At 52.9% G+C, this 21,341-nt stretch overlaps 2 long non-coding RNA genes across 2 annotated transcripts in view; one reads left to right on the top strand and one right to left on the bottom strand.

The window, feature by feature from the left end:
* Positions 1 to 20,580, bottom strand: part of LOC139594615 (uncharacterized) — a 276,219-nt gene extending 255,639 nt beyond the window's left edge. Inside the window, exon 1 of the long non-coding RNA XR_011680681.1 lies at positions 20,183 to 20,580. This is a non-coding gene — a long non-coding RNA (uncharacterized lncRNA). The remainder of the gene's footprint in view (positions 1 to 20,182) is intronic.
* On the top strand, positions 1,212 to 1,396 carry LOC139594052 (uncharacterized). The gene is made up of 2 exons (XR_011680501.1): positions 1,212 to 1,264; positions 1,349 to 1,396. It is a non-coding gene; the product is annotated as an uncharacterized lncRNA (long non-coding RNA).
* Positions 20,581 to 21,341: the final 761 nt, after the last annotated feature.

Raw genomic sequence — 21,341 nt, forward strand, 5'->3', positions numbered from 1 at the left:
AGGAATAGAAGAAAGGATTTCATCAGAAGGCTGGCTAAGAATAGAAAAAGAAAGAATGATAACAAAGGTTTGTGGCTCAGCTCTCTGTCCCAGCTGATTGGCCATTAATTAGAAACAACAACATGGGCCCAATCACAGACCCACCTGTTGCATTCCACAGCAGCAGATAACCATTGTTTGCATTTTGTTCCTGAGGCCTCTCAGCCTCTCAGGATGGGGGAATCCTAAGGAAAGGGTTTTCCATCAAAGATGTCTGTGACAGATCCCACCTGGCCATTGCCCTCCTGCTGCTGGAGGTGCTGAGGGAGTGATGGATCCCAGGCCCAGCTTCCTTGGCTGTGGGAGTTTGCATTTGCCCCCAAGCTGCTCCTCAACGTGTTTGCTCCTGCTCTGCCAGCATCCCCTGGTTCTGTGTGCCGCTGGGGAGGCAGCAGTGGGGAATGCTTTCAGCAGTGGAACCCTCAGCTGTCAGAGGAGCAGCCTCCCCAGCCGGCCCGTGCTCAGCTCAGGGCTCTGCTCTGCCCAGCCCTGGCAGCCCTGATCCCGGGATAACAGGGGCTTGCAGCAGGAAGGGATCACAGCCCGTCAAATCCTGCTCCCAAACAGCAGCAGCGCGTTCCCCCCTGCCTCCAGCACCGACAGAGCCTCCCTGCAGCCTCAGCTTGGTGGAGAGGTGGGATTTTCTCCAGCAAATCCCTCCTGGCAGGAGCTGCTGCAGGGCTGGGCTCACTCAGGGATCAGGATGCTCCTCACTCCTCTGGCAGGGAAGCCAAACTGGGCTTGCCCTCAATTCCCTTGGCCTTGGCAGCTCAGCCCAGCATCTCCTGGAGCCACAGGGTTTAGCGTTTTAAGCTCAGTCTTCAAAGCCAGATGGAATGAAGCCAAGTTTGGCTCGTTTCAGGAGAAGTCACTGAGCTGTGGGGCCTCTCCCAAGCCACGCCAGCCTGTGCTTCCGAGCTTATCCAAGAAACTGCTCCGTGGGTCTTGCTGTTTTCCTCTCATTTTCCTTCTGTTCCCCTCCTCTGGGGTGCCTTTCAGGAGAGGACTGCAGGGTTCCCCTCTGGAATCAGAGGAGTCTGTCAGACAGGAGAAACAGCACAAAACCTTGTCTTGTTCCTTTTGCAGCTTGGTGCAGATCCTTCTGTGAGGACAGCAAAGCCTCCTCCTCCGCTGTAAGAGCTGAAATGAGGGATGCAGGACTCCAGGGGATCTCCAAAATGCAGTTTATTGTGTCCAAAATGCAGTTTATTGCATCTAAAATGCAGTTTATTGTGTTCAAAATGCAGTTTATTGTATCTAAATGCAGTTTATTGTATACAAAATGCAGTTTATTGTGTCCAGAATGCAGTTTATTGTGTCCAAAATGCAGTTTATTATATACAAAATGCAGTTTATTCCATCCAAAATGCAGTTTATTGTGTCCAAAATGCAGTTTATTGTATACAAAATGCAGTTTATTGTATCCATGAGTTACAGCAGTCCAGGGTGGTGGGTGGCAGAGCTGTGCCCACAGCTGTCAGCTCCAGCTGCAGGCAGGCCTGGACACCCTTAGTTTAGGTTACAAATGCATTATATATTTCTCTTTTGTTACATTGCATTCTATACTTTTCTTTTGGTTACATTGCATTCTATACTTTTCTTTGCTGAGCACCTTCACACAGCAGAACCAATCCATACCTTAACTATTATCTACAGCCCATCATAACTGCTGTAATTCCCATATTCATGTCACTGATCCCCAATCACTCACAGTCAGTACATCACAGTTTAAGCTGGGAGTTGTTTCTCAGTTTTCTTGCAGTGGAAAATTCTGAGCCCTTTTTTCTCCTTGCCACATTTGCTGCCTTGTTTGCCTGTGCTCTCTCCCTGCTTGGTGAAAACATCTTCTTGTTTGGGGTGGGTTTATCCTTTGCTCTAAGCCATAAAACCCCTTCTAACTCACACACCCTGTGCCTCCTTGGTTATCCAGTGAGACTGGCTCAGCAATTCTTGTCTTCTGTATCAAAACTTGCTTCCATCTCTATTCCTTCATCAGATTCTACATTCAAAAATCTTTCTGCCAAGCACACACACATCTGTGAGACTTTCTTGTCAAACTTTCCTCCTTCCCAGCACTCTGGTATTCCAGTGTCCCTGTAGGCTCTTCCAGCATTCCAGCCTGGCAGTGCAGGTGGGCAGGGAGGGGTTGCAGCACCTGTGGGATGCTGGGCAATGGTGCTGAGGGGCTCTGTGCTCCTGTGTCACCCCAGGAGGGGCACTCCCAGCAGGAATCCTCTTCTCCAGACCTGCTCCCTGACTGTGTGTGTTCCCAAAAAACACGCAGGGAAAAGCCAATATTTGTACATTTCAAAGGTGTGTTTGGACCCCAGTGTGAGATGCAGGATAAATAATGCCCCCACTAGCAGCATTAATTACTGTGCTTCAAAGGACCTGGTTTTGATCACAAATTTCTTTAATGGGCAAGTGTAGGAGTAGAGCTGAGGCAGGTAAAAAGGGGATCTAATAGATATATTTATAAAAGGCAGGTTGGAAAAGGTTCATCATTTGGGGAGGGGTTGTCAAGGAAAACAAGCAGTGATTAACCTCTGCTGGGTGCTGCTCCTGCCCTGCTCTCCTCACTCCACCACCAACCAGGAGCTCCTGGAGTTCCCACCTGCAGGAATGGCCATCCCTGGCACTTGAGCACCTCCCTGGAGGCTGCAGCCCTGCCCGGGGAGGTTTCTGTGCTTTCAGGCCCTCCTCACCTTTGGCTTTCCGCCTCTGCCCGTGCTCCCTGTGAGGCTTTGCAGATCCAGCCGCTCCTGCAGTTTCAAGTTTACTCCTTGAAATTTGGTGTGAAGGTGACCACAGTGTGACTCGGGCTCAGAAACAATTAACCCCTTCACAGCTGTCGATTTGAACCACAATTTTCTGCTTTGTTCTTGTAAATGAAATGTATTTGCCAGAGCATCTCTCCCTCTGGCAGTCTGCCTCCACAAACAAGTGCTGCAGTCTGTTCACACGGATCCCAGTCCATGGGAATGTGCCAGCTGAACATTTAAAGGGTAAGGAACAATTCCAGAAGAAACTGCAGCAGCAAGTTTTTGCACTGATTTTAACTAAAATATTTTTACTCTGAGCCCTGTTCGTGTTGAAGGCGTTGACCTGCACCAAACTCTGGGGCAGAATTTGGCTCCTCCGGGTGCTGAAGGGGCTCCTCACACCTGGAGTTCACTGCTGCTCTCTGCTTTTTGCATCTCCCTGACAGGAAATGTTTGGCTTCTTCTCCAAATTGCGTTCTAACAAAATGAAACAACAACCAACCAACCAACGAGGATGAGTCTGGCTGAAGGAACTGAGCAGCCCCGAGAGGGAGCAGCCCAGAGGGCCCTCCATGGTTTGCTGGGTCATTCCTAGAGCTCCATCCCCTAGAGCTCCATCACCCGATCCTCTGGATGTCCAAGGAGATCCCCGGGTGTTTTTGGCTCCTGGGGAATTTGGGAATCCCACTCAAGCCTGTTTGCCACCAGCGAAAGGGCCAGAGCCCTCTCTGGGAGCCTCCAGAGGGTTTGGGGGCTGGCAGTTCAGCACCTCCTCAGCTCAGACCTGCTCCCCAAACCCTCCTGACATGAGTCCCTCACACCTTGCCTGAGGTGTGATCCCCAGCCCAAACTTGTGACAAGGGGACGGTGCAGAGCCTTGGTGAGGCAGAGGGATCCCGGGAGGTGCCAGGTGGGGCAGAGATGGGTGCAGGAGGGATCCCAGGAGGTGCCAGGTGAGACAGAGATGGGTGCAGGAGGGATCCTGGGATGTCCCAGGTGAGACAGGAAGGATCCTGGGATGTCCCAGGTGAGACAGGAAGGATCCCAGGAGGTGCCAGGTGAGGCAGAGATGGGTGCAGGAGGGATCCCAGGAGGTGCCAGCTGAGGCAGGAAGGATCCCGGGATGTCCCAGGTGAGGCAGGAGGGATCCCGGGAGGTGCCAGGTGAGACAGGAAGGATCCCGGGAGGTGCCAGGTGAGGCAGGAGGGATCTTGGGAGGTGCCAGGTGAGGCAGGAGGGATCCCGGGATGTCCCAGGTGAGACAGGAAGGATCCCGGGAGGTGCCAGGTGAGGCAGGAAGGATCCCGGGATGTCCCAGCTGAGGCAGGTGTGTCCCCAGCGTGGGATCAGTGCCCACGGCTCAGTCTGCCCCCGCTGCCCTCCATCCCCAGGGTGTCGCTGCCTCCTGCCCGTGCCGCAGCTCCGCAGCAGCGATCCCACGTTGCCATGGTTATGGCAGAGCCGGCCCCGGGAGCACGGCGGGTCCGGGTCCTGCTGTGCCGTTTCTCAGGGATGGGAAACCTCTGGCAGCTGGGAGCTCTTCACCGGAATGGGCTCCCCCTGCAAGAACGGCACCGCTCCCCATGCGAGCTGGAGGCATCCACGCACCGGGGAAACATCGAATGGCTTGGGCTGGAAGGGACCCTAAAGCTCCTCTGCTTCCATGGCAGGGACATGGCAGGGACACTGCCACAGCCCAGGGTGCTGCCAGCCCCACCCAGCTTTCCTTTCCCTTTCCTTTCCTTTCCTTTCCTTTCCTTTCCTTTCCTTTCCTTTCCTTTCCTTTCCTTTCCTTTCCTTTCCTTTCCTTTCCTTTCCTTTCCTTTCCTTTCCTTTCCTTTCCTTTCCTTTCCTTTCCTTTCCTTTCCTTTCCTTTCCTTTCCTTTCCTTTCCTTTCTCTCCTCTCTCTTCTTCTCTCTCTTCTCTTCTCTTCTCTTCTCTTCTCTTCTCTTCTCTTCTCTTCTCTTCTCTTCTCTTCTCTTCTCTTCTCTTCTCTTCTCTTCTCTTCTCTTCTCTTCTCTTCTCTTCTCTTCTCTTCTCTTCTCTCCTCTCCTCTCCTCTCCTCTCCTCTCCTCTCCTCTCCTCTCCTCTCCTCTCCTCTCCTCTCCTCTCCTCTCCTCTCCTCTCCTCTCCTCTCCTCTCCTCTCCTCTCCTCTCCTCTCCTCTCCTCTCCTCTCCTCTCCTCTCCTCTCCTCTCCTCTCCTCTCCTCTCCTCTCCTCTCCTCTCCTCTCCTCTCCTCTCCTCTCCTCTCCTCTCCTCTCCTCTCCTCTCCTCTCTTCTCTCTTGCCAGGTAATTGCAGGTGCCAGGTAATGCAGAGTGACAATTCCATCTTGCAGCCGTGGCTGGGCACGTCAGGTGTCACAGGGACATGACAGCCTTGTCAGGGAAACAGCAGAGCCCTGACAGCCTCTCCATTGAATCCCTCACCCAGCACTCCAGCATTAGCACTGCCTTAAAACAACTCCATTCATTATTCAAAAAAGGAAAAAAAACCCACAACCCAGTGAGATGCTGACAAAATATATCTTTTATTTTGAGTCCTAAAAATCCACCTGATTTTGCTTCTCCCATGCCTTCAGAACAACCTGTCTGGGCTCATTAAGCACTGCTTTATTTGTTGTCAGTGAGAAGCCAAGCTTGGGTCATTCTGCCAACGAGTGGGAGTCACTTGTTGGCCATGAATGATTCATAGCTCTGATTTTAATAAAACGCTTGTGTTAAAATTCTACATATGCTCGGAAGGAAGAAATAAAAATCCCTGACTCTGTTTGCATTAGAATTTGTAATAAATGACCACGTGGAGATTTATTCTTGTGTCGGAGTGGCCTCCTAGCAGAGGCACCACTGCTGGACAGGGCTTGCCCAGGGTCCCTGGATCCCTCTGGGTTCCTGGATCCCTTTGGGTTCCTGGATCCTTTTGGGTTCCTGGATCCACTGGGTCCCCCAGATCCCTCTGGGTCCCTCTGGGTCCCTGGATTCTCTGGGTCACTGGATCCCTCTGGGTCACTGGATCCCTCTGCATCCCTCTGGGTCTCCAGATCCCTCTGGGTCCCTCAATCCTCTGGGTTCCTGAATCCTCTGGGTCTCTGGATCCCTCTGCATCCCTCTGGATCCCTGGATTCCTCTGGATACCTCTGGATCCTTGGATCCTCTGGGTCTCTGGATCCCTCTGGGTCCCTGGATTCTCTGGTTCCCCAAATCCTCTGGATCCCTGCATCCCTCTGGATCCCTGAATCCTTTGGGTTCCTGGGTTCTCTGGGGTCCCTCTGGGTCCCTGGAGTCTCTGGGGTGCTGCTCCCATACAAACACTGCAGGGTCACAGTGAGCTCTGGTTTTACCCTGACTAAAAAAAAAAAATAAAAAATCAATAGAAGGATTCCAAGTGAAGGTCAAGGAGGTGGAGCTCATAAAATCAGAGTCTCGGCTGGTTTGGGTATGAGGGGTCTCAAATCCCACCCAGCGCCAGCCCTGCCATGGCAGGGACACCTCCCTCTGTCCCAGGTGCTCCAGCCCCAGTGCCCAGCCTGGGATCCAGGGGCAGCCCCAGCTGCTCTGGGAATTCCATCCCAGGGCCTCTCCTGCCCCAGGGAGGGATTCCCCGCTCTGGGCACAGCCCCTGAGCTGAGCACTGGGGTCAGCTGGGGCTGGGTGGGGTGAGCTGAGCCCAGGGCCTGGGACCCCTCCCCGTGCTGGGACAGCCCCCAGCCCCTCCTCGGGCTGGACCATGAATATTCAGAGATGTAAAGCAGCAGGTGCAGCAAGGCTCTGCTGAGGACCTGCTCAATGGGAGAGGGACTCAAACAACTCTCTATGGAAACTCCATCTGTAGCTTTTCATGGGATGTTGAGGGGTTTTTAAAATTAAAAGCACGGTTTATTTTAAAAAGTACAGATACTCTTGTAAAGGATGGTTTTGTACAATGAAATGGCAAAGTGTATTAAAGCCATTGATAGAAATGTAAGGATTTGAGCAATTTTAGGTTTCGTCTCATGTTGAGAACAAAAACCTTGTCCTGTGCAGTTCTTCGTGTTCCATTTCCAATGGGAATGTTCTTGCTCACGATTGCTCTCTTCCTTTGGACTGTTCTTCCTTTGTTCCCATTTCCCCTCTCTGTGCTTCCCCAGCAGCTCTGGGTGCTCCAGGGCCTCACTGCCCACCTGCCCAGAGCCAGGGGCAGAGCCTGGGCTCCCAGCAGGGCAGCTCCCTGGAAAGCAATGCCTGCTATTTCCATTTATTTCCCCAAAATGCCTCCACAACCCCCCCGTGCTCACCTTGTCTCTCATTAATTGCTGTTTGTAGAGTCCTGACATTTACATGGGAAAATCCCAATATTTGGATCAATTTGTACTCCACAGACCTGATTCATTTACTGAGGAAATCAATGGATGCCTTGACTTGTGCCAGACACTTCCAACTGACCAGAGCTTCCTCCAAAGGAATCTCCCATGGGATCTGGCTGCCCCTGGATCCCTGGCAGTGCCCAAGGCCAGGCTGGACCCTGGGGCTGGGACAGGGAATTTTCCAACCTGGATGATCCTGTGGTTCTGTCAGGATCAGCTGGCCTCAAATCCAGGAGCTGCAGGGCTGAAGTTTCTCGCTGGAGCAGAAGTTTTGCCCCACAGCCCATAATTAACAGTTGTTTCATGCACTAACACACACTGCTAATTACTCTTTGGGATGAGCTCACAATCAAAGCCTTGATTTAAACCCACATCTATTTCTCTGTGACCTCTGATCCTCCAAGGCATGGAGACATTGATGTTCCAGTAATTAGCTGTTCCTGCCCTGCTAATCCATTAACTCTGTGATTCTGGGCAGGACAGGGCTGGGCTGAGTCAGGGCTGAGAACAGGGAAATAAATTCCATGTGCTAAAGCAGAAGGGTTGAACTCTGGCTCCTCACCAGCACTTACAGTTGCTGCTGGTGGTGTTAACACTGGGAAATGTTATATTGCTGAGAAACCGCTAAAAAATGAAAATAAACGTTGTTTCCAGGAGGTCCCGAGCATCACTGGTGGGAATGGATGAATAAATAAATGGTGAGGTTTATGGGCTGTGATTAAGGATCTGTGGGAAGAGCTGCAGCACAGTGTGTGTGGGAATGCACAGAGCAGCAGGGACCTGCACAGCTGAGGCTCCTGAACGCCCCAAACCTGGCCAATCCCCCTTGCCCAGCCCCGAAAATCCAAAATCCACTTTCTCCGTGTGAGCTGCTTGCTCCAGGCTGCTCCGTGCTGCTGGTGACGTGGGTGAACTCCAGCCCAACCAAACTGCACCTGTACAGCTCAGGAGCTCATTAAAAACTGTCCCAGGATCTGTGCAAAGGAGCTAAAATGAATAATGAGCCTGGTTTTAATTAATGCATGGAAATTTATCATAAGCCAAGGGCGTTGGGATCCAGGGGTGAGGAATACAAGAGGAAACTTCTTGGGAAGGAATTCCTGCTGGGAGGGTGGGCAGAACCTGGAACAGAATTCCCAGAGCAGCTGGGGCTGCCCCTGGATCCCTGGCAGTGCCCAAGGCCAGGCTGGACACTTGGGGACAGTGGGAGCTGTCCCTGCCATGGCAGGGGTGGGATCACTGGGTGGGGTTTAAGGTCCCTCCCAGCCCAAACTGCTCTGGGATTCTGGGGTTCTGAGATCTGGCCAGTTAAACCAGCTCTGGAGCAAGCAATCAGCCCTAAATGCACTTTCTAGGCTGAGCCCTGTGCTTTGGACACGTCTCAGAATGCCCCTTGATTCCCTTTACCTGCACAGTAATCCTGCTGCTGGATTTTATCCGTGTTTTCCCATGGAAATGCACATCACCCACATCCCTGTGACCGTGTTCACTGGGGTTTCAGACTGGGAAAGAGAGGAGGATCTGACTCCATGTTTCACAAGGCTGATTTATTATTTTATGATATATATTACATTAAAACTATACTAAAAGAATAGAAGAAAGGATCTCATCAGAAGGCTGGCTAAGAATAGAATAGCAAAGAGTGATAACAAAGACTTGTGGCTTGGACAGAGAGTCCGAGCCTGCTGGGCTGTGATTGGCCATTAATCAGAAACAACCACATGAGCCCAATCCCAGACCCACCTGTTGCATCCCACAGCAGCAGATAACCATTGGTTACATTTTGTTCCTGAGGCCTCTCAGCTTCTCAGGAGGGGAAATCCTAAGGAAAGGATTTTCCATAAAAGCTGTCTGCAGCACATCCCCTCCCTTCCAGGATCTGCTGTTTTTATTTCCCCTGCCCAGTGCATGGGTGACAGGGCCATTTCAGCAGCTCCAGCCATGGATTTCCCACAGAGCTGCCTGGCTATGTGGGGCAGTGAAACAGGAATGTTTTCCAGCAAAACCCAGAGATTTCTGCTGGGGGTTGCATTTCTCTGTGAGAATGGTTTTCTGGGAAGCGCTTCGTGTCCTTCAGGCAAAGTACTGAAGTTAAAAATCATTTCTCCTCGAGGAACTGTAGATATTATTCTTCGGGTTTTAGTCAAACTCACATAAATCCTGCCTGGGAGAAACCTCTGTATTTCAAGCTTCATTCTCAGCCACGTCAGGAGAGTGAATCTGGAAATTGGAGATCCATAGGAAACAAAAGCTGCTGCTCAGAGGCAGGACATGGAACGCCTCACACAGCTCAGAGCTGGGAGAGCAGGGATGGATGGGAGGAGAGAGGGATTATTGCCAGTGTGTTTTGGTTCCAGCCCCTCCTGAGCACTGCTCTGCATTAAGGTGGATGCCTGCAGGTGATGGACTCAGCGTGGAGGCTCCTGGAGATTAATACCCGCATCAGCTAGAAGGGGAAAAGTGCAGGGATTTCTCTTTACCTGCAAGAGATGGAGGTTGGGTATAAATCTTGTGGAAAGCAGCACAAACCCCTCCTCTGAAAGCCTCAGTGAGGGATAAAAGCCTGTCACTCCTGGACAGCTGGTGACAAATGGGTCTGGAGGTGTCCAGGCAGGGACCCTAAAGGGCTCAGGCTGGGCCAGGGAGGGTCAGGCTGGATTTTGGGGAAATTCCTCCTGGAATGGGCCGTCCAGGAGGGAGGATTGGTTGTGGAAGAGGTAAATAAAACTGCCCAATGAGCAGAGGGTAACTGCCCCACCTCTGACAGATGCTGACAGAACACATACACCCCCAGGCACACCTTGCATTTGCAACCTCAGACAGGATGTGAGGGTTTAATTCCAAAGGGAGCAGGATGCTCTGAGCCCACGTTGTTCCTCTGGGAGCGTGTGGCTCTGCTGCTCTTGTGCTGCTGGAGCATCCCAGGGGGGTTTGGGTCTCAAGCTGGCACCTCTCAATCCCTCGGTGTTTAACCCATGGAGCAGATTTTCAGCCAGGCAAGAGCTGTGGCAAAGGGCTGGGATCAATGCAGTGTTTGTGTGTTGCCAAGGCTTCAAAGCAGAGCATGGAGAAGAAAATTCATCTTGGGCCAGCCAGCTCCCAAAATATTCCCAGCCAAGTGGGCAGGCTCGTGTTTCTATAGACACTGGGACTGGCCAGGGCAAGTATCCCAGTTTAACAGGCATCCCCAGCCATCCCAGGAGAGGGAAATGTCCCTCTCCCCTTCCCTGGATGAGGGAATCCCTGTCCTGTCACCCTGCAGCCTCTGCACCCCATTCCTGAGCTGCAGATCTGTCCCTGTCCTGTCACTCTGTCACTCTGCAGCCTCTCTATCCCATTCCTGAGCTGCAGGGCTGTCCCTGTCCCTGTCCTGTCACCCTGCAGCCTCTCCATCCCACTCCTGAGCTGCAGAACTGTCCCTGTCCTATCACTCTGTCACCCTGCAGCCTCTCCATCCCATTCCTGAGCTGCAGGGCTGTCCCTGTCCTATCACTCTGTCACCCTGCAGCCTCTCCATCCCATTCCTGAGCTGCAGGGCTGTCCCTGTCCCTGTCCTGTCACCCTGCAGTCCCTCCATCCCATTCCTGATGGGAATTCCTGAGCTGCAGAGCCCTCCTGAGCTCCTTCCCAGGAATGCAGGGCAGGAGGCACTGGGACACTGTGGGACCCCAGCTGGGAATTGGCATCCCAGAGCCACTCACAGCTTGTCACACGGCCACCAAGGCCTCCTGAGAAGGCTCCACTGCTCAAGGCTCCTCTTCTGCCTCCAGATATTTGGGCTGCATTGTTGTTCTTAAATAATTTCCTTTATAATGTGGAGAGTAGGTTGGAATTGAACACAATCTTATGCAGTCCCCCCCCACCCCCTTTCTGTTTAGTCCTAACTAGTCAAGGCCATTCCCAAATATTTCATTAATTAATTTAGTCTCAGGAGTTGCTATTTTTCAGCATCCCAATCCAATTGTTCGGTGGGTTTCAGTAAATCATCCCTGAAAGCTTTTTTTTTCCTACTTAGATACTGGTTTTGCACAGCATCAATCATTCTGCTTGTTGACAGGAAAAAATGTTTTCTAAATCTGGCCTGCTTTATTGTTCTCCCTTACATAAACAAAATGATTTATGAAGTAAGAGAAGGAAAGGAGGAAGAGTTGGATGACCTTTTTAGCACTATTTCTTTTCATCTGCAGTTTCATGCTTTTTTTTTTTTCCTCCTGGGCTCACGTTGCTGCTGGAGCAGAATTTCCACCTCATGGTGACCTCTGTGCTGCTGAGATTGGGAAAACCTGAACATGTGGCTGCTCCAGGAGGGGCTGAGGGGATTAAACTGGGGGCACTTTGGGACCATCAGGACCAGAGATGTGGAGGGGATGGAGCAGGGGCAGGGAATGGAGCTGCAGAATCCCTGAGGGAGCTGGGCAGGGGCTGCAGAATCCCTGAGGGAGCTGGGCAGGGGCTGCAGAATCCCTGAGGGAGCCGGGCAGGGGCTGCAGAATCCCTGAGGGAGCTGGGCAGGGGCTGGAGAATCCCTGAGGGAGCTGGGCAGGGGCTGCAGAATCCCTGAGGGAGCCTGGCAGGGGCTGCAGAATCCCTGAGGGAGCCGGGCAGGGGCTGCAGAATCCCTGAGGGAGCTGGGCAGGGGCTCAGCCTGGAGCAAAGGAGGCTCAGGGGCCCTTGTGGCTCTGCACAGCTCCTGCCAGGAGGGGACAGCCGGGGGAGAGTCAGAGAACAGGGACAGGAGGAGAGGAAATGGCCCCAAGCTCTGTCAGGGGAGAATTGGGTTGGACAGCAGCAGGAATTCCCCCATGGAAACGGGGTCCATGGAAAGGCACAGGAACTGCCCAGGGAGGGTTGCAGTGCCCATCCCTGGAGGTGTCCCAGGAATTCCTGGGGGTGGCACTCGGAGCCCTGGGCTGGGCACAGGGTGGGGATGAGCCCCAGGCTGGGCTCGGTGGCCCTGGGAGGGTTTCCCAGCCCAGAAGGGTCACTGGGATTCTCTGGGGTCCTGCCCAGGGCAGACAGGGACAGGGGTGCAGCCTCTCCCAGGGACAGGGATCCTCTCCCTGCACCAATGCCAGGCAACGACAGCCTTGGAGCCAAAATTCACCCCTGGCTCCTAATCCCGGATTCTCTTTCAAAACTGGGATGGCACAAAGGTCAGAAGCCACAGCTCTTATTTCCAGCTGCCTTATGTGTTCCTTTGGAGATGGAAGAGTTCAACCTTTAAGCTTCCCCCACACCTCTGTGGTTCCATCTCCTTTTCTGAGGATTGTTCAATGGTAACAAATCCGATTTCTCCTCGGCAGCCGGCGACGTTCTGCCTCTTAGAAATACTTAAGAAGAAAGGAATCATAAAATATTGAACATCTCACACAAGAGCTGCATGTAGGACTCCAGTCACTCTGAAATAGACTTATTTTTTTTTTCCTCCTGAACAGAAACTCGTAGTAAGGAATGAGAACATAAAAGGAGCCATAACAGATAACTCAGAGCTGAAAAATTGTTTCTCTGAATATTAGAGGAATGTGCTTATGATAAATGATCCTTCCCTGGTATTGTCTGCCCCAGAAAAGCCTGCCAAGGGCTGGTAAGTTAAATCTCAGTGTTTTCTTGCCCAGCTTTGGTGTGGATCAGAGCTCTGCTGGTGCCCAGAGGGGTGGGGTTCATTCCTTGTGCCACAGAGACTGCATCCAGGGGGAGGCAATGGCTCAGAGCCAAGAGGGGTCAGTGTTGGTGCCCCTCGGCCCCAGGGGGTGAAATCTGGGGGACACAGGTGTCCCAAAGGAGAGACTGTGCCCTTTTTGGGATGGGACAAAGCATCCTTAAAAGGACGACCCCAGAAGCAGCTCTGGTCCTTGTGCAGTGGTGAGAGCACTGGGCATGGAAGGGAGAGGTCACAATGGCAGATGTTCTCTGGGCAGTGCCATGAGTGACACGGAAACACAAGAGGCTTCAATGGTGGACAGCCCCAGGAGGGTCCTGTCCCCTCTCCCAGAGCAGAGGACGTGGCTGGGAGGGTGAGGGGAGGGCTCCCATGCCCTGGAACCCTTTGGCATCTCGGGAAAACAATCACTGATTCTTGGGTCTCTGGCTGCTCACAGTGACCCCAGATGTGTCACAAAGTCTCTTTTCCCAGCCTGGTGCTCAAAGAAGGAGTCAGAGCTCTTCATTTCTCATTTTCAGGGTTGTTTATTGTTCCTTATCTATAAAATTCTTTCTCCTGCCCTGCCGAGGTCCATTCAGCAGGACAGACAGACACACTCTGCCTTCCCTGGACAGTGTTATCTTTTTATATTAAAAACTACCTGTACAATATTTACCATAACTTCCCAACACCTATCACCCATGTTAGACACTGAGCTTCTGCTCTAAACCAATCCAAAAGTGCCACCATCACAGCAGGAGATGGAGGCCAAGAGGAAGAAGAAGGAGAAAGGCTGGACATGCCCAGATTCCTTTATCTTTCTCCTTGAACCCCCATTCTAAAAACCCCAAAAATCTATTTTTCCACCCTGTGATAAATTCACTATCATTCTACTAAAAGTTTTGTGCCTTGTAATCCTTCATATAAAGGTTGGTAATTGTTTTTTCCAAGGGCTCAGTCAAAGGCACAGGGGGCCTGGGCTCTGTGCTGAGGTCTCTGAGCCCCCTGGGCAGGGTCTGGAGCCCTCCAGGGCAGCCAGAGGGATTCCCTGGGCTCCCACAACTGATGGGAATTCCCAGCCTGGCAGCTGGGACACAACGAGGTGCAGGGTATCAAAAACAGCAGGGATTCTATCAGGGACACAACGAGATGCAGGGTATCAAAAACAGCAGGGATTTTATCAGGACCACAATGAGGGGCAGAAAGGGCCGGTGAGCAGTGGGCACCTGAGGTAAATGTCACAGAGGCAGCCTGGGAATTAATTTGCTGCCTGGATTGTCCTGACACATCACATTCTGGATGCAATGTGCCTCTGTTGGCATTTCCGAGCTCCAGCCCCAGCCTGGGAATCCTCAGAGCCTCTCCTGGCTCTTTATGAGATTTTTGACTTGAAGCTGCATTTGTTTAGCTTTAAGCACTACACCACAGGTCCCTGCAATTTGCATTTCAAACTTGGCAGAAGGGGAAGAACAAAAATCCAGAAGGCAAATTTTGCCATTATCTCTGGGTTTCCGTGGGTTTATCGCTCCCACTCCGAACCCAGCACGTCTCAGCAAGGCTGCCTTGGACTGATAAAAATAGGAATTTCACATTGCCAGAGCAAAATGGATCGATAAAAGAAGGAAGGAAGAAATAATGGGGGGGAGAGCACCCACCCATGCTCTGAAAGGATGCTCCAAAGTGAGGGATAAGGCAGAAAATGTGAATTTTGAATTGTGGGAGGTGTTTCCTGAGGAGAGCCAGTGCAATCTGAAATCCTGTATTTTTACTTGGCTGATCCTTGGACAATTCCTGGGGTGTAAAACTTAATCCTCTGCAGGAGGGAGAGGGAACAAAATTCCAGCATTTTTCCCCCTTGGAGCTCTCAAAGCTGTGTTTAAGCAATAAACTTTATTTGGATCACAGAACCCTCACCTCTCTGGACCAAACACGCTCCCTGCCCGTTGCTGGTTCTGTGCTCCCAGCTGGTGAAGCTCTGGTTTCTGAGGAGCCCAGGCTGGGTTATTGTTTGCAGGTTATTCACATTTATTGTGCTTTATCAGGATGGGTAAATCAGCTCCTGCCCCTGAAGCACACCGTGGCAGGGAGGGGAAACCAATGGGATTGACTGGGGACACTGAGGGGGAAAGGCCTCAGTGGGTTTGAAGGGAAATCCAAGCCATGGTCAGATCCAGCAGAGCTGCTGGGACAAAGGCAGGGCTGGGGGAGCTGCAGGAGGACACCCCTGGAGTGTCCTGGGGTCAGCACGGGCAGCTGCACCTGCCCAGGTGAGGCCAGGGACGTTCCCAGAGCAGGGACACTCCTGTACCTGCCCAGGTGAGTGCAGAGACACTCCCAGTGCAGGGACACTCCCATACCTGCCCAGGTGAGTGCAGGGACATTCCCAGAGCAGGGACACTCCTGTACCTGCCCAGGTGAGTGCAGAGACACTCCCAGTGCAGGGACACTCCCATACCTGCCCAGGTGAGTGCAGGGACATTCCCAGAGCAGGGACACTCCTGTACCTGCCCAGGTGAGTGCAGAGACACTCCCAGTGCAGGGACACTCCCATACCTGCCCAGGTGAGTGCAGGGACATTCCCAGAGCAGGGACACTCCTGTACCTGCCCAGGTGAGTGCAGAGACACTCCCAGTGCAGGGACACTCCTGTACCTGCCCAGGTGAGTGCAGAGACACTCCCAGTGCAGGGACACTCCCATACCTGCCCAGGTGAGTGCAGAGACACTCCCAGTGCAGGGACACTCCCATACCTGCCCAGGGGAGTGCAGGGACACTCCCAGTGCAGGGACACTCCCATACCTGCCCAGGGGAGTGCAGGGACATTCCCAGTGCAGGGACACTCCCATACCTGCCCAGGTGAGGGCAGGGACACTCCCAGTGCAGGGACATTCCCATACCTGCCCAGGTGAGTGCAGGGACACTCCTGTACCTGCCCAGGTGAGTGCAGGGACACTCCCATACCTGCCCAGGTGAGTGCAGAGACACTCCCAGTGCAGGGACACTCCTGTACCTGCCCAGGTGAGTGCAGGGACACTCCTGTACCTGCCCAGGTGAGTGCAGGGACACTCCCAGTGCAGGGACACTCCTGTACCTGCCCAGGTGAGTGCAGAGACACTCCCAGTGCAGGGACACTCCTGTACCTGCCCAGGTGAGTGCAGGGACACTCCCATACCTGCCCAGGTGAGTGCAGGGACATTCCCGGGGCAGGGACATTCCCAGAGCAGGGACACTCCCGTACCTGCCCAGGTGAGGGCAGGGACACTCCTGTACCTGCCCAGGGGAGTGCAGGGATGTTCCCAGAGCAGGCACACTCCCATACCTGCCCAGGTGAGGGCAGGGACGCTCGGTGGCCCGGGAGGGGCTGGCACGGGGGCACAGCTCGGTGCAGCAGGGGGAACTGTTCACCTGCACATGGCACGGGGCAGGCAGCACTGCCAGGTGCTCCTGGCATGATCCTGCTCATCCAGGACCAGCCTGTGGTGCAGCAGTGGCACAGCCCAGCCTGAAACTCGGGAAAACAGCCTGGATCCTATGGAGATGACAAGAGGGCGAGAGGCAGAGGAGCTGCCTGCACCCAGAAGTTACAGAGAGGTGTTTGGGAGCTCCTGCATCGGGAGGGTTTGGGCAGGGCTCCCAGCACAGGGTGGGATGGCTGGGGGTCAGTGCAGGGCCAGGAGATGGATCCATGATCCCTGTGGGTGCCTCCAGCTCACAGGAATGGCAGAACCACTCCCACCTGGTGCTGCTGTGGATTCACTGCCCTTGTCCCCTTCCCCAGGGATCCATCCTGTATTTATGGCTGCCATCAGTGACACTCCAGGACCATAAACAACTCTGCATCCACAATGCGTGGCTTTGCTTTATGGGTCCCCATCAGTGATTAAATTACATTTTCCTGGATATAACTTTTACTGGGGAGGGACACACTCACAGAGAAAGAGCTGCCTGGGTGACCTTGGCCTTCAACTTCGGGGCTTTGGCAAAAAAGGGTTTATAAAAAGTAAGGAAGAGGATAAAGGAAGTTCAGGGAGGGTAGGAGATGATTGCAGTCAACACGAGGATGCATTTCCTCCCTCTGTGTGTTCATAGGGGCATGGAATGGTTCCGGGCTCCCCCAGCCCTCCAAATGTCACTGGCTTTTCCTTTTCCTTAGAAAAAGGCAGCAATTAAAGAGACAGGGCTTTTTTTTTGTGCTGTTTTGGTCTCTTTTTTTAAAGTGTAGAAAACAATCTCCGTTCAGAGCCTTGGAAAAAATGCTCCTTTCTGCCAACAAAGGGAGGCTGGGGAGCGTGAGGCAGCAGCAGCAGCAGCAGCGATTTCTTTTTGGGAAGAAAGGCCAGGAAAGCAGCGTAGCAGCAAGATTTGTGCTTATTAAAGACAGCACCGGGCCTCGAGGCAACATTTATTAGACACAGTCACAAAAGTCTGGTGTGGGATTTACCAGTGCCTATCGCCGGGAAAAATAACAGCTAATGAAGGCTGCATTTGCTCAAACAAGTCAAATATCCCATTAAAATTCCTGCTGGCATTTGCAGGTGGGGAAAGCAAGGGAATGCATTTTCCAGAGGGGTTGTTTGTCAGGAGCAAAGGGAAGCTGGGCCCTGGGGCCCATCCAGGAGGAGCTGGGGCTGCTCCCAGGGCAGGGCTGGGGTGTGAGGATCCCCTTGATGGGCTGGGGGGGTCAGTGATTGGACCTGGGGGTGTTCAGGCTGGAAAACCCCTCAGACCCCAGAGCCCAACCATTCCCCAGCCCTTTCCAGGAAGGAATTTTCCCAATATCCACCCTGAGCTGCCCTGGGCCAGCCTGGGGCCGTTCCCTCTGCTCCTGTCCCTGTGCCCTGGAGCAGAGCCCGACCCCCCCGGCTGTGCCCTCCTGGCAGGGAATTCCAGAGAGGGAAAAGATCCCTGGGGATCCTCCTTGGCTCCAGGCTCAGCCCCTGCCCAGCTCCCTCAGGGATTCTGCAGCCCCTGCCCGGCTCCCTCAGGGATTCTGCAGCCCCTGCCCAGCTCCCTCAGGGATTCTGCAGCCCCTGCCCAGCTCCCTCAGGGATTCTCCAGCCCCTGCCCAGCTCCCTCAGGGATTCTGCAGCCCCTGCCCAGCTCCTCAGGGATTCTCCAGCCCCTGCCCAGCTCCGTTCCCTGCCCTGGGAGGGAAGAGCTGCTGGTGCCAGGCCAGGTGCTCGCTGGAATTGCCATATGCAAGAAGCAAAAACGCCTAGAAAAATGTATCTTGCAGCAAAATTCTGTTCTATTTATAATTTATATATACGTGTATAATATTTACATATGATCCCCATTTAACTCCCTGCACGCCAAGCCACTCAAAGCACATTTTTGTAATCCCCACTGAGATCCTCAGAGCAGCCAACCCCACCTGTCTCCTTTTGAATTCCATTTGCAAAGATCTCTGGTGGGAGAAATTGAGCAATAAATTTAATTCTTGGCCAGTTTAACCCCAAGTAAGTATTTAAATCTAAGTAAAGATAATTACTAGAGAGGATCCTCTGGTAAAGGTGATGATTAAAGTGTTCTTGGGCACTTTGCACTCCTCCAGAATTTAATGTGCAAAGTGCCTTTTTCTAGGGGTGCATGAACACAAAGCTGAAGATCCTGTAAGGGACGCAGATGGTTAAACAAGTGTGGGACACAAAAATGAATTAAAAACCAAATAATCTCAAGGAATTCTTTAATCTCTCTTTAAGGCAGCGTTCCTTGCTCTCCATGTATTAATTAAAGTGTGGCCTGTCTGCTGAGCTTATCTGTTCAAAGTCAGAGCTGTTCATATTCTCCTTTTCTGTGCTCCCTTTATTGGCTTTGCACCCGGGCACAGCAGCACTGCCGAACCAATTAAGTGGCCGGAGTACAAGGTTTATTCCACATGCTCAGAAATTAAATCTTCCAACACCCAGTAATGAGGCACCTTAAAATGCAAGAGAGTGGGCAGGTGCAATCCATCAAAATAAACCCAGCCTGATACTCTCTTTAAGGGTTTATGGGAACTATGAAGCCGGAGTAGGGCAGCAGTGATCAGAATAGAAACCTCTGATTAAAATTCCCTGGGTTTCTCCTTCCTGGTGGGAAGGAGGCTCTGCTGGGCAGGGCAGGGAACCCAGGCTGTGCTCTGGGAAAAGCAAAGGGAATGCAGGCTGTGCTCTGGGAAAAGCAAAGGGAACCCAGGCTGTGCTCTGGGAAAAGGAAAGGGAACCCAGGCTGTGCTCTGGGAAAAGGAAAGGGAATCGAGGCTGTGCTCTGGGAAAAGGAAAGGGAATCCAGGCTGTGCTCTGGGAAAAGGGAAGGGAACCCAGGCTGTGCTCTGGGAAAAGGGAAGGGAATGCAGGCTATTCCAGGGATATTCCTGATCCCAGCTCCCGCTCCAGCAGTGCTGGCAGAGGGATATTCCCAGGATATTCCCAGGATATTCCCAGGATATTCCCGGATATTCCCAGGATATTCCCAGGATATTGCCGGGATATTCCCAGGATATTCCCAGGATATTCCTGGGATATTCCCGAGATATTCCCAGGATATTCCCAGGATATTCCCAGGATATTCCCGGGATATTCCCGGGATATTCCTGATCCCAGCTCCCACTCCAGCAGTGCTGGCAGAGGGATATTCCCAGGATATTCCTGAGATATTCCCAGGATATTGCCGGGATATTCCCACTCTGGCTCCCGGCTGCCCCATGTGTCCCTCCCAGCTCCCAGCCGTGGGTCAGCAGCAGCTGAAGGGGTTCAGGAGCGTGCGAATGTTCCCGAGGTGTTTCCAGGCCCTTTGGAGACGGAAGCGCTTCCCGAGCCCCCTTTTCCCATCACGCTTCTCCTGCTTCAGCAGCGTTCCAGGCCAGAGCTGTGTCTGGTGGGGTTGTCAGGGAAACGCGGCGATGCTGGGGATGCTCTGGAGGTGGCTCCATGTGCTCTGTGCTCTGGGAATGCTGGGGATGCTCTGGGGGTGGCTCTGTGCTCTGGGAATGCTGGGGATGCTCTGGAGGTGGCTCTGTGCTCTGTGCCCTGGGAATGCTGGGGATGCTCTGGAGGTGGCTCTGGGCCCTGGGAATGCTGGGGATGCTCTGGAGGTGGCTCTGGGCCCTGGGAATGCTGGGGATGCTCTGGGGGTGGCTCTGTGCCCTGGGAATGAATGCTGGGGATGCTCTGGAGGTGGCTCTGTGCTCTGGGAATGCTGGGGATGCTCTGGAGGTGGCTCCATGTGCTCTGTGCTCTGGGAATGCTGGGGATGCTCTGGGGGTCGCTCTGTGCCCTGTGCCCTGTGCTAGCAGAACTGCTGGGCTCGGGAGGGTCCCAGAGCCCCAGACTGGGCTGGGCTGGGCTGGGAGGGACCTCAAATCCCACCCCAGGGACCCCTCCCACTGTCCCAGACTGCTCCAGCCCCAGTGTCCAGCCTGGCCTTGGGCACTGCCAGGGATCCAGGGGCAGCCACAGCTGCTCTGGGAATTCCAGCCCAGCCCCTCCTCATCCTTGCAGGGAACAATTCCTGCCCAGCATCCCATCCATCCCTGCCCTTGGCAGTGGGAATTGTCTCCCTTTTGTCCTAAGGCTGAAATGCCACCGGTGTCACTGCTCAGCTCCCACAGAGTTCCCCTCACAGAGCCCTCGAGGGCTCTCCCCGAGCTCTGCCTGAGCTGAAAGAAGAATTGTTCCTTTCTCACCAATAAACAGCAACGTGCAGGAAAAATCCATCCAGGAATTCATTGTGGGAGCTGCAGCACAAGAGGGACGATGTTTGCTCAGGGCAGCTGGTAATTCACTGTGGAAAATTTGGTCATTCCTCTTTCCCTTTCCCCGAATAAAGTCAATTATTGTGAAACAAATACACTTCCCCCCCCCTTAAAAAGGAAAGGTAAGAGTTAGGAACAATACAGCCAAAATGTTTTATTTGGGCAATACAAATACAATCAAATCAAAAATATCACAGATTTTCATACATTAGTAAGAAGTTACTGTACACTTGAACAGTTGCCATTTTTTACAGCTAAACAAAGCTTTACCTTTATTAAAATGTATTTTCCTCTCACATAAAATATACACTTTGCACTGACGTATTTTACATGGGACACCTCTCTGGGGAAGAACAGCTCACGAACAACACGACAGGGCCACCTTCTCTACCCCACACAAGAGCACACGAAGCGAGACACACTCGGGGCTGTCCCAGGACACGCTCGGGGCTGTCCCAGGGCTGTGGCTGCGGGAACCCTGCTCCTCCTGGCCCGGGCTCCCCCAGGGCCCCTGCTCCACACTGATGGGGTCGGTGCATTTTGGGGTCGGGGGATTTTTGGGGTCAGTGGATTTTTAGGGTCGGTGGATTTTTGGGGTAAGTGGGTTTTTGGGGTAAGTGGATTTTTTGGGGTGGGTGGATTTTTGGGGGCAGTGGATTTTTGGGGTTGGTGGGGTTTTGGCGTTGATGGATTTTTGGGGTCAGCGGATTTTTGGGGTGGGCGGATTTTCCGGGTCAGTAGATTTTTGGAGTGGGTGGATTTTTGGGGGCAGTGGATTTTTGGGGTCAGTAGATTTTTGGGGTCAGTGGGTTTTTGGGGTTGA

Source organism: Agelaius tricolor, unplaced genomic scaffold, assembly GCF_023055355.1.
Source record: "Agelaius tricolor isolate 1412-34295 unplaced genomic scaffold, bAgeTri1.0.p SCAF_11, whole genome shotgun sequence".
Taxonomy (NCBI): Eukaryota; Metazoa; Chordata; class Aves; order Passeriformes; family Icteridae; genus Agelaius; species Agelaius tricolor.